Genomic DNA, 11,296 nt, shown 5'->3' on the forward strand with positions numbered 1-11,296 from the left:
AAAAAAAAGGTTACGGACCTTGCTCCTACAGATCATCGTTTCTTTAACGATGTCCGTCCCCTACATTTGCTTCCTGATCTTAGTGCTCTACATCTCTCACGTCCTCCAACCTTCCGAGGGCCCTTTCCATTCTACTTCAGCTGACTCTGAGGATCCGTTGCAGCAGCTGTTAACTAAAGTGGATTCACTTTCTGAGCAGCCAGACAAACTTCAGTCTATGCTTGAAGCTTTTCAACTTCAGTCCATTTCCGAGCGAGAGCGTCTCTTTGCTCAATAGCAGCAGCTTCTTGATGGCCAGCAGCAACTTTTTGCAGCTCTTGGATTTCCACCGTCATCCTCTTCATCACATCCACCATCTCTTTAGCACTCTATTTTTATTTTTTTTTTCATTTGTCACTCTGCACTACATCTCTCCATGCATTGTTGTTTTTCATTTGCGGATGACATCTCGTTGTTTGATATTTGGATATGTTGTTTTTAATTTGTGGATTAAGGATGCTTGTTATTTGATCTTCGGATATGTTATATGTGGATGATGTTTTCAGATTCTTGGCATATTATAACTCTTTGGTTAATTATATGCTTAATTCTTATGTGTTGCTTGATGACTTGGTGGAGTTGTTGGTTTGTTATACTTGTTTAAGATTATATGGAAGTGTTTTTAATCACGTTGCGTATTTGAGGATTTGTTCATTTTTAAGGGGAGACTCTGCCGAAATTTTTGCTCGCACAAAATGGGTAATATCTTCATTGAATTATTTTTGATGATCTGGTTTCAAATTGCATATATCTATCTTTTATTTTTTATAAAGGGGGAGATAAATATGATAAGTTTTTGGATAATATCATTTTGGTTAAAATTTCTAATTGGCCATATATTCATGTTTCTCGATTATCCATTAACATTTTATCGGTTTTAGCATGAATTTCTAGTAATTTTGGTGATGAAGGGGGAGAGATCATGCATTTAGAATACGGACACATATAATATGTATTTTGATCTTAAAGTATTTGTGCACGGTTATGGAATATTAAGGGGGAGCTTACAAATTGTTATAGATCATATATTTAGGGGGAGTTTGTTCTTAAATTTGATTTATAAGTTGAAGTCATGTATGCCATGTATTAAGGTGGAGTTTAATGTCAAAATACATGAGATGTTTGTCATCATCAAAAATGGGGAGATTGTTAGCCTAAAGGGCTACATATAATGTAATTTTGATGATAACAAACATGTGTCTTAAGTAAAAATAATAAATATTGTATTTCACATTTTCACTAGTTTTTGAAGGATAATTGATGAGCATAATTTATATACATATTTTACTCTTAATTATATAATTGCTAGTTATTTTTATTTGTTATTTTTTTAATTAATTGAATTATTTTATTGCATAGAAAATTAATTGGAGATTATGGATGAAAAGTACGTAAAGAATAACAATTGGACAACATTGAAGATCAAATCAATTTGTGAAAGTAATTAAGGAGAAGTGCAAGAAATTATGTTCGAAGAAATCGAAGCCAATAAATTGAATATCCATGCTCATGCAAACAAAGAAGAGGTTTAAAGCTAAAGTGGGCAGCACATTAAACAAAGCTTTTAATTAAGCCTTTGAATGGAAAGTCAAAATAGAATAAAGGAAGGAAATCAATAGCTTTTGGCTTTTATTGTTTTCAATTACGTGGCAGGCTTAGAGCTTCAGCTTGTAAGAGTTGGTTTAGTTATTAGAATCATAATAGGATTCCGTGGCCAAGCAATATAAAAGGGAGTTTTTCTTTTGAATTAAAGGCTGGACGGAAACGAAAGAATAAGGAGAATTCGGCTTTGAACAGAGAGCAGCGGCATCAGCAATATTTCGGCTTTCATGGCTGATTTTATTTTTTTTTTGTTGCTCTCAATTCAAGTATGTTTAGTTAATTTTCTTATACTGAGGTTAAAGATGAAACCCTATTCAATAAAATAATTATCTTTTTATTTATTTAATTCTCATATATGTTCTTTAATGATTATGATTTTTATTTCACATAATTAATTGGATGTTATTAAAATCTTTTCATCAATTCTGTCATGCATTATTGATTGTTAGGATTAATATTCGATTAAATCTATGCTTGGATTTATAAAGTTTATACATGATTATCTTTGATTCTATGTCTATCATTAAATTGTTTACATAGAGTGCTTAGGAAACTTTGACTCTTTGTTATTCAATATGTTTACATGGGATGCTTAGATGTCATACTATTAAGCAGAAAAAGAACCTACAGTAGATTTAATTACTTGGGCTTAATTGTTATATCCATGAGATGACATAGATTGATTTCGAGTTGTCACTCTAAAATTGGGGATTAATGAATATTTAGATAATTACTAGTTGAATAGTGGTGGATTCTGAAACCTTGGTAATTTCTATCCTATTGAATTCTCTTTTACTTTAATTGTTTTCTTAGTTTAATTTCTTTTAAAACCCAATTTGCTCAACTAGGTTAGGATTAATATTAATTTTAGATTTAAAATAGACTTTTCAATTTATAACAATCCCTGTGAGATCGACCTCGTTACCACTACTCTATTTCTAGATTCGTGCGCTTGCGAGTATATTAAAATTTTCACAACAAGTTTTTGGCGCCGTTGCCGGGGATTGTGCCAGAGAGTCAGTTTAATCTAGGTTGATTTGATTCTTCCACTAGTTATAATTTAGGTTGTCTTTTATTTTATTATTATTTTTAATTAACAAAAACACAAAAAAAAATTTATTTTTCTTTAAATTCAATTTTTGGTTGTTTGATTTCTTTTATTTTAAAATTTCGTTTATTCTCATTATTGTTGGTTTATTTTATTTTATTTTTCTTTCCTTGTCTAGTTAGTTTATGAGCGTTTGGGAACGTGATTCAACAAATCGTTTGGTTAAAAGAGAGTCGAAAATTGATAGTAGTCTAGCTAGTTCTTTAGAAGTGATGGATGACCCAAATAGACTATTGCCAATACTTCCACCAGTACAGGCAGAGAAAACCCTTAGAGAATATTTTTCACCACTTGCAGCCAACCAACCATCTTGTATTGTGTTGCCACAAACCACGGCAACACACTTTGAACTCAAGCCCTCGGTCATTCAACTTTTACCATCTTTCCATGGGTTAGAAAGAGAGGACCCATATTTGCACATTAATGAATTTCTTGACATATGCTCTACATTCTGTTTTCAAAATTTTAATGATGAGTCAATTAGGCTTCGTATGTTCCTTTTCTCATTAAAGGACAAAGCAAAAGCTTGGTTGAATTCACTTCCTGCTGGATCTATTAGTACATGGGATGAATTGAGTAATAAGTTTCTCACCAAGTTTTTCCCTATGTCTAAAACAAATGCCCTTAGGATAGAGATAAGTGATTTTTATCAAAGAGAGGGTGAACAATTTTATGAGTGTTGGGAAAGATTCAATGATTTACTCCTCAAGTGTCCCCACCATGGTTTTGAGAAATGGAGACTTATACAATGCTTTTATAACGGTTTAACCATGTTGAATCGTCATATGGTAGAGTCTATGAATGGTGGGAGATTTTTGAACTTACATGAAGGGGCTGCGTGGGATTTCTATAATTCACTTTCTGAGAATTCTCAACAGTGGGATTTTTCAAACCAAAGGGAAAAATCATCTCAAGGTTCTAGAAAGGGATTCTATGAAGTTAAGGATGATTTCGATGTGAAATCCACTCTAGCTACGCTTTCTAGGAAAGTAGATGCCTTAGCTCTGAACCAATCAATGAATCATCATCCTAGTGTAGCTAATGAGGTTTGTGCTATTTGTTCTAACTTGTCTCATACAGCACAGAATTGTCCATTATTACCAGCCTATCAAGAGGCTTATTTTGAGCAGCGGCATCGGCAATATTTCGGCTTTCATGGCTGATTTTATTTTTTTTGTTGCTCTCAATTCAAGTATGTTTAGTTAATTTTCTTATACTGAGGTTAAAGATGAAACCCTATTCAATAAAATAATTATCTTTTTATTTATTTAATTCCCATATATGTTCTTTAATTATTATGGTTTTTATTTCACATAATTAATTGGATGTTATTAAAATCTTTTCATCAATTCTGTCATGCATTATTGATTGTTAGGATTAATATTCGATTAAATCTATGCTTGGATTTATAAAGTTTATACATGATTATCTTTGATTCTATGTCTTTCATTAAATTGTTTACATAGAGTGCTTAGGAAACTTTGACTCTTTGTTATTCAATATGTTTACATGGGATGCTTAGATGTCATACTATTAAGCAGAAAAAGAACCTACATTAGATTTAATTACTTGGGCTTAATTGATATATCCATGAGATGACATAGATTGATTTCGAGTTGTCACTCTAAAATTGGGGATTAATGAATATTTAGATAATTACTAGTTGAATAGTGGTGGATTCTGAAACCTTGGTAATTTCTATCCTATTGAATTCTCTTTTACTTTAATTGTTTTCTTAGTTTAATTTCTTTTAAAACCCAATTTGCTCAACTAGGTTAGGATTAATATTAATTTTAGATTTAAAATAGACTTTTCAATTTATAACAATCCCTGTGAGATCGACCTCGTTACCACTACTCTATTTCTAGATTCGTGCGCTTGCGAGTATATTAAAATTTTCACAACAAGTTTTTGGCGCCGTTGCCGGGGATTGTGCCAGAGAGTCAGTTTAATCTAGGTTGATTTGATTCTTCCACTAGTTATAATTTAGGTTGTCTTTTATTTTATTATTATTTTTAATTAACAAAAACACAAAAAAAAATTTATTTTTCTTTAAATTCAATTTTTGGTTGTTTGATTTCTTTTATTTTAAAATTTCGTTTATTCTCATTATTGTTGGTTTATTTTATTTTATTTTTCTTTCCTTGTCTAGTTAGTTTATGAGCGTTTGGGAACGTGATTCAACAAATCGTTTGGTTAAAAGAGAGTCGAAAATTGATAGTAGTCTAGCTAGTTCTTTAGAAGTGATGGATGACCCAAATAGACTATTGCCAATACTTCCACCAGTACAGGCAGAGAAAACCCTTAGAGAATATTTTTCACCACTTGCAGCCAACCAACCATCTTGTATTGTGTTGCCACAAACCACGGCAACACACTTTGAACTCAAGCCGTCGGTCATTCAACTTTTACCATCTTTCCATGGGTTAGAAAGAGAGGACCCATATTTGCACATTAATGAATTTCTTGACATATGCTCTACATTCCGTTTTCAAAATTTTAATGATGAGTCAATTAGGCTTCGTATGTTCCTTTTCTCATTAAATGACAAAGCAAAAGCTTGGTTGAATTCACTTCCTGCTGGATCTATTAGTACATGGGATGAATTGAGTAATAAGTTTCTCACCAAGTTTTTCCCCATGTCTAAAACAAATGCCCTTAGGAGAGAGATAAGTGATTTTTATCAAAGAGAGGGTGAACAGTTTTATGAGTGTTGGGAAAGATTCAATGATTTACTCCTCAAGTGTCCCCACCATGGTTTTGAGAAATGGAGACTTATACAATGCTTTTATAACGGTTTAACCATGTCGAATCGTCATATGGTAGAGTCTATGAATGGTGGGAGATTTTTGAACTTACATGAAGGGGCTGCGTGGGATTTCTTTAATTCACTTTCTGAGAATTCTCAACAGTGGGATTTTTCAAACCAAAGGGAAAAATCATCTCAAGGTTTTAGAAAGGGATTCTATGAAGTTAAGGATGATTTCGATGTGAAATCCACTCTAGCTACGCTTTCTAGGAAAGTAGATGCCTTAGCTCTGAACCAATCAATGAATCATCATCCTAGTGTAGCTAATGAGGTTTGTGCTATTTGTTCTAACTTGTCTCATACAGCACAGAATTGTCCATTATTACCAGCCTATCAAGAGGCTTATTTTGAGCAGCGGCATCGGCAATATTTCGGCTTTCATGGCTAATTTTATTTTTTTTGTTGCTCTCAATTCAAGTATGTTTAGTTAATTTTCTTATACTGAGGTTAAAGATGAAACCCTATTCAATAAAATAATTATCTTTTTATTTATTTAATTCCCATATATGTTCTTTAATTATTATGGTTTTTATTTCACATAATTAATTGGATGTTATTAAAATCTTTTCATCAATTCTGTCATGCATTATTGATTGTTAGGATTAATATTCGATTAAATCTATGCTTGGATTTATAAAGTTTATACATGATTATCTTTGATTCTATGTCTTTCATTAAATTGTTTACATAGAGTGCTTAGGAAACTTTGACTCTTTGTTATTCAATATGTTTACATGGGATGCTTAGATGTCATACTATTAAGCAGAAAAAGAACCTACATTAGATTTAATTACTTGGGCTTAATTGATATATCCATGAGATGACATAGATTGATTTCGAGTTGTCACTCTAAAATTGGGGATTAATGAATATTTAGATAATTACTAGTTGAATAGTGGTGGATTCTGAAACCTTGGTAATTTCTATCCTATTGAATTCTCTTTTACTTTAATTGTTTTCTTAGTTTAATTTCTTTTAAAACCCAATTTGCTCAACTAGGTTAGGATTAATATTAATTTTAGATTTAAAATAGACTTTTCAATTTATAACAATCCCTGTGAGATCGACCTCGTTACCACTACTCTATTTCTAGATTCGTGCGCTTGCGAGTATATTAAAATTTTCACAACAAGTTTTTGGCGTCGTTGCCGGGGATTGTGCCAGAGAGTCAGTTTAATCTTGGTTGATTTGATTCTTCCACTGGTTATAATTTAGGTTGTCTTTTATTTTATTATTATTTTTAATTAACAAAAACACAAAAAAAAAATTTATTTTTCTTTAAATTCAATTTTTGGTTGTTTGATTTCTTTTATTTTAAAATTTTGTTTATTCTCATTATTGTTGGTTTATTTTATTTTATTTTTCTTTCCTTGTCTAGTTAGTTTATGAGTGTTTGGGAACATGATTCAACAAATAGTTTGGTTAAAAGAGAGTCAAAAATTGATAGTAGTCTAGCTAGTTCTTTAGAAGTGATGGATGACCCAAATAGACTATTGCCAATACTTCCACCAGTACAGGCAGAGAAAACCCTTAGAGAATATTTTTCACCACTTGCAGCCAACCAACCATCTTGTATTGTGTTGCCACAAACCACGGCAACACAATTTGAACTCAAGCCCTCGGTCATTCAACTTTTACCATCTTTCCATGGGTTAGAAAGAGAGGACCCATATTTGCACATTAATGAATTTCTTGACATATGCTCTACATTCCGTTTTCAAAATTTTAATGATGAGTCAATTAGGCTTCGTATGTTCCTTTTCTCATTAAAGGACAAAGCAAAAGCTTGGTTGAATTCACTTCCTGCTGGATCTATTAGTACATGGGATGAATTGAGTAATAAGTTTCTCACCAAGTTTTTCCCTATGTCTAAAACAAATGCCCTTAGGAGAGAGATAAGTGATTTTTATCAAAGAGAGGGTGAACAATTTTATGAGTGTTGGGAAAGATTCAATGATTTACTCCTCAAGTGTCCCCACCATGGTTTTGAGAAATGTAGACTTATACAATGCTTTTATAACGGTTTAACCATGTCTAATCGTCATATGGTAGAGTCTATGAATGGTGGGAGATTTTTGAACTTACATGAAGGGGCTGCGTAGGATTTCTATAATTCACTTTCTGAGAATTCTCAACAGTGGGATTTTTCAAACCAAAGGGAAAAATCATCTCAAGGTTCTAGAAAGGGATTCTATGAAGTTAAGGATGATTTCGATGTGAAATCCACTCTAGCTACGCTTTCTAGGAAAGTAGATGCCTTAGCTCTGAACCAATCAATGAATCATCATCCTAGTGTAGCTAATGAGGTTTGTGCTATTTGTTCTAACTTGTCTCATACAGCACAGAATTGTCCATTATTACCAGCCTATCAAGAGGCTTATTTTGAGCAGCGGCATCGGCAATATTTCGGCTTTCATGGCTGATTTTATTTTTTTTGTTGCTCTCAATTCAAGTATGTTTAGTTAATTTTCTTATACTGAGGTTAAAGATGAAACCCTATTCAATAAAATAATTATCTTTTTATTTATTTAATTCCCATATATGTTCTTTAATTATTATGGTTTTTATTTCACATAATTAATTGGATGTTATTAAAATCTTTTCATCAATTCTGTCATGCATTATTGATTGTTAGGATTAATATTCGATTAAATCTATGCTTGGATTTATAAAGTTTATACATGATTATCTTTGATTCTATGTCTTTCATTAAATTGTTTACATAGAGTGCTTAGGAAACTTTGACTCTTTGTTATTCAATATGTTTACATGGGATGCTTAGATGTCATACTATTAAGCAGAAAAAGAACCTACATTAGATTTAATTACTTGGGCTTAATTGTTATATCCATGAGATGACATAGATTGATTTCGAGTTGTCACTCTAAAATTGGGGATTAATGAATATTTAGATAATTACTAGTTGAATAGTGGTGGATTCTGAAACCTTGGTAATTTCTATCCTATTGAATTCTCTTTTACTTTAATTGTTTTCTTAGTTTAATTTCTTTTAAAACTCAATTTGCTTAACTAGGTTAGGATTAATATTAATTTTAGATTTAAATTAGACTTTTCAATTTATAACAATCTCTATGGGATCGACCTCGTTACCACTACTCTATTTCTAGATTCGTGCGCTTGCGAGTATATTAAAATTTTCACAACAATAATATTTATGCAAGGAAATAAAGTGAAATCAAGATTGAAGACACTGAATGGACAACAGCGACATCAAGAATATAGTTTAGAGCTCAACGAAGAAATTAGTGCGATAAATTCTTGTAAAGCCAGTATGATTTAATTGATGCATGATTTAGCATTTGAGAAACTCAAGAGATTAATTTAATTAAATACTTTTCATAAACTAAAAGACTTTATTTGTATAAAGTAAAGTATTTTGTGAATTTGAGTAATTTGGACTTAAATGCTAAGTTTTGAAATCTTTGATTTTAATAAGTATTAAATTTTAGAGTTGGACGTTTTTACATACATTTGAAACGTTTTGGGCCATACTATAATTTATAAATATTTTGGACTAAAGTGAAAGGATTTGAGAACTTTGAAAAATATGAGTATTTTGTTTAAAAGGACCTTGTTGTAAAATAATAATATCTTTGAGGCCATATCATAATTTCAGAAAGTTTGGGAAAGACAACTATTCTTAAGAAATTCTGAAATTGGACATATTTGTAAAGTTTTATGAAGTTTTGGGCCTTAGTATAATTATAGAAAGTTTTGGGCCAAAGTGTAATTTTAGTGAACAATATTACTGTAGCATAATTCAAAAATAACAGTAATATCACTGTTCCTGAGTAGGGATGGCAAAATCCTCCACGGGTTTGGGGCTCTATGGAGCCCCACCCCAAATGGGGAAAATTTTTAATAATTTTTGGAGAATGGGGTGGGGAGTGGGGGAAAAGAAATCCCAAATTGTTAACGGGGTGGGGTTTGGTATTGCACTCCCCACCCCACCCCCACCACAATCCCCATTATATATAAATATGTTTTTAATTCTTATTTAATAATTTTTATTTTATCAACTATAATGTCAATTAATAATTTTTTTAATTTTTATGTAATATAAATAGAATATGAATAAAAGAAAACCCTACAATATTTTTCAACTTTAAAACATTATTATATTTTTTTTCTCTTTTAAGGAGCTGCTCTCTTTAAATATTTTTCACTTTTAATATCATTTTAAGATATTATTTCAAAATTTTAAAGATTTAAAAAAAAATTCAATACTTTATAATATGGTAATGATTTTATTTTAAGTCTCTAATTTTTAATTTACTGAAATCATATTTTTATATCTATTATAAAATAAGTAAATGGGGAATGGGGTGGGGATGGGGGAATCATTCTCCACGTGGGGATTCCCCATCCCCGACCCACTAAATTTATTGGGGAATGGGGTGGGGAATGGAGGCAAAAATTTTTAATGGGGTGGGGAATGGGGTAGATATCCCCACCCCTACCCCGCCCCATTGCCATCCCTATTCTTGAGTGGCTAGCCGGATAAACCAAGCGGCTAACCGCTTGGGCGCAAGAATTTACCTATAACGGTTAGTTTTCAGGCTTTAACTATAAAAACTCAACTCAAACTTCATTCTAAGGACAAATGCAAGCAAATATAAGATCATATAACATATATTGAGCTTCTAAAATGTAAATCATCATAGATTGAATCATTGTTGAGCTATTATTTGGATATCCACTCTTCAAGAGAGTTTTTGTTGTAATTTTCATTTCTTATCAAATTGTGAGTTTATAAGTGTGAGAAACACTTGGGGTAAAGAGATTGGGGAGATAATCTCTTGATGGTAAAGGTTCATTGACACCTTATAAGTCAATTGTAGGAACTTGAAGCCTTGGGAGGCTTAGATAGTGAAATCCTCGAGCTTGGTTGGCTTGGAGGCGTGGACGTAGGCGGGGATTGCCGAACCACGTAAAAATCCGTGTGTTTGTTTTTCTCTTCCCTTACTCTTTTATTTTTACGCTTGTTTGAATTTATTATTTTCTATTTCATTAAGGCGTTAGATTGATTTGTTGAGCGAATTGTATTGCATAATAGTTTAAAATCCCAATTCACCCCCTTCTTGGGTTGCGTTACTTGCATTTCAGTTGGGTCATAAGGTGTCCAAGAGTGGCATTGAGGTAGATAAAGCGAAGATAGAAGTGATAGATAAACTGCCACCTCCCACTTCAATAAAAGGGATTAGAAGTTTTTTGGGTCATGCTGGATTTTACAGAAGATTCGTAAAAGACTTTTCCAAAGTAGCTAAACCATTATGCTCATTGTTAGAACATGACATGCCTTTTCATTTTGATAAAGCTTGTCTTCAAGCCTTTGGAGAATTGAAGAAAGCTTTGATCACTTCACCAGTGGTTATAGCACCAGATTGGACTCTACCATTTAAGCTAATGTGTGATGCCAGTGACCATTCTGTTGGGGCAGTGTTGGGGCAGAGGAAGAATAAAGTTTTCCACTCTATATACTATGCCAGTAAAACTCTTACTCAAGCTCAGATTAATTACACCACTACAGAGAAAGAGTTGCTAGCGGTAGTATTTGCTTTCGTCAAGTTTAGAGCTTACTTGGTGGGTACTAAAGTGACATTGTACACAGATCATGCAGCCATCAAGCACCTAATCTCAAAGAAGGATGCTAAATCGAGATTAATGCGATGGATCTTATTGCTTCGGGAGTTTGATTTGGAAATTAAAGATAGAAA

General features: G+C 32.2%; 3 non-coding genes across 3 annotated transcripts; all 3 read right to left on the minus strand.

The window, feature by feature from the left end:
* Positions 1-3,369: 3,369 nt before the first annotated feature.
* On the minus strand, positions 3,370-3,476 carry LOC127898914 (small nucleolar RNA R71). The gene has a single exon (XR_008050625.1). It is a non-coding gene; the product is annotated as a small nucleolar RNA R71 (small nucleolar RNA).
* Positions 3,477-5,403: 1,927 nt separating this feature from the next.
* Positions 5,404-5,510, minus strand: LOC127903830 (small nucleolar RNA R71). Its single transcript, XR_008056704.1, has one exon. It is a non-coding gene; the product is annotated as a small nucleolar RNA R71 (small nucleolar RNA).
* Positions 5,511-7,438: 1,928 nt separating this feature from the next.
* LOC127898913 (small nucleolar RNA R71) lies at positions 7,439-7,545 on the minus strand. The gene has a single exon (XR_008050624.1). It is a non-coding gene; the product is annotated as a small nucleolar RNA R71 (small nucleolar RNA).
* Between the last annotated feature and the right edge of the window lie 3,751 nt (positions 7,546-11,296).

Source organism: Citrus sinensis, chromosome 1 (genome assembly GCF_022201045.2).
Source record: "Citrus sinensis cultivar Valencia sweet orange chromosome 1, DVS_A1.0, whole genome shotgun sequence".
NCBI lineage: Eukaryota > Viridiplantae > Streptophyta > Magnoliopsida > Sapindales > Rutaceae > Citrus > Citrus sinensis.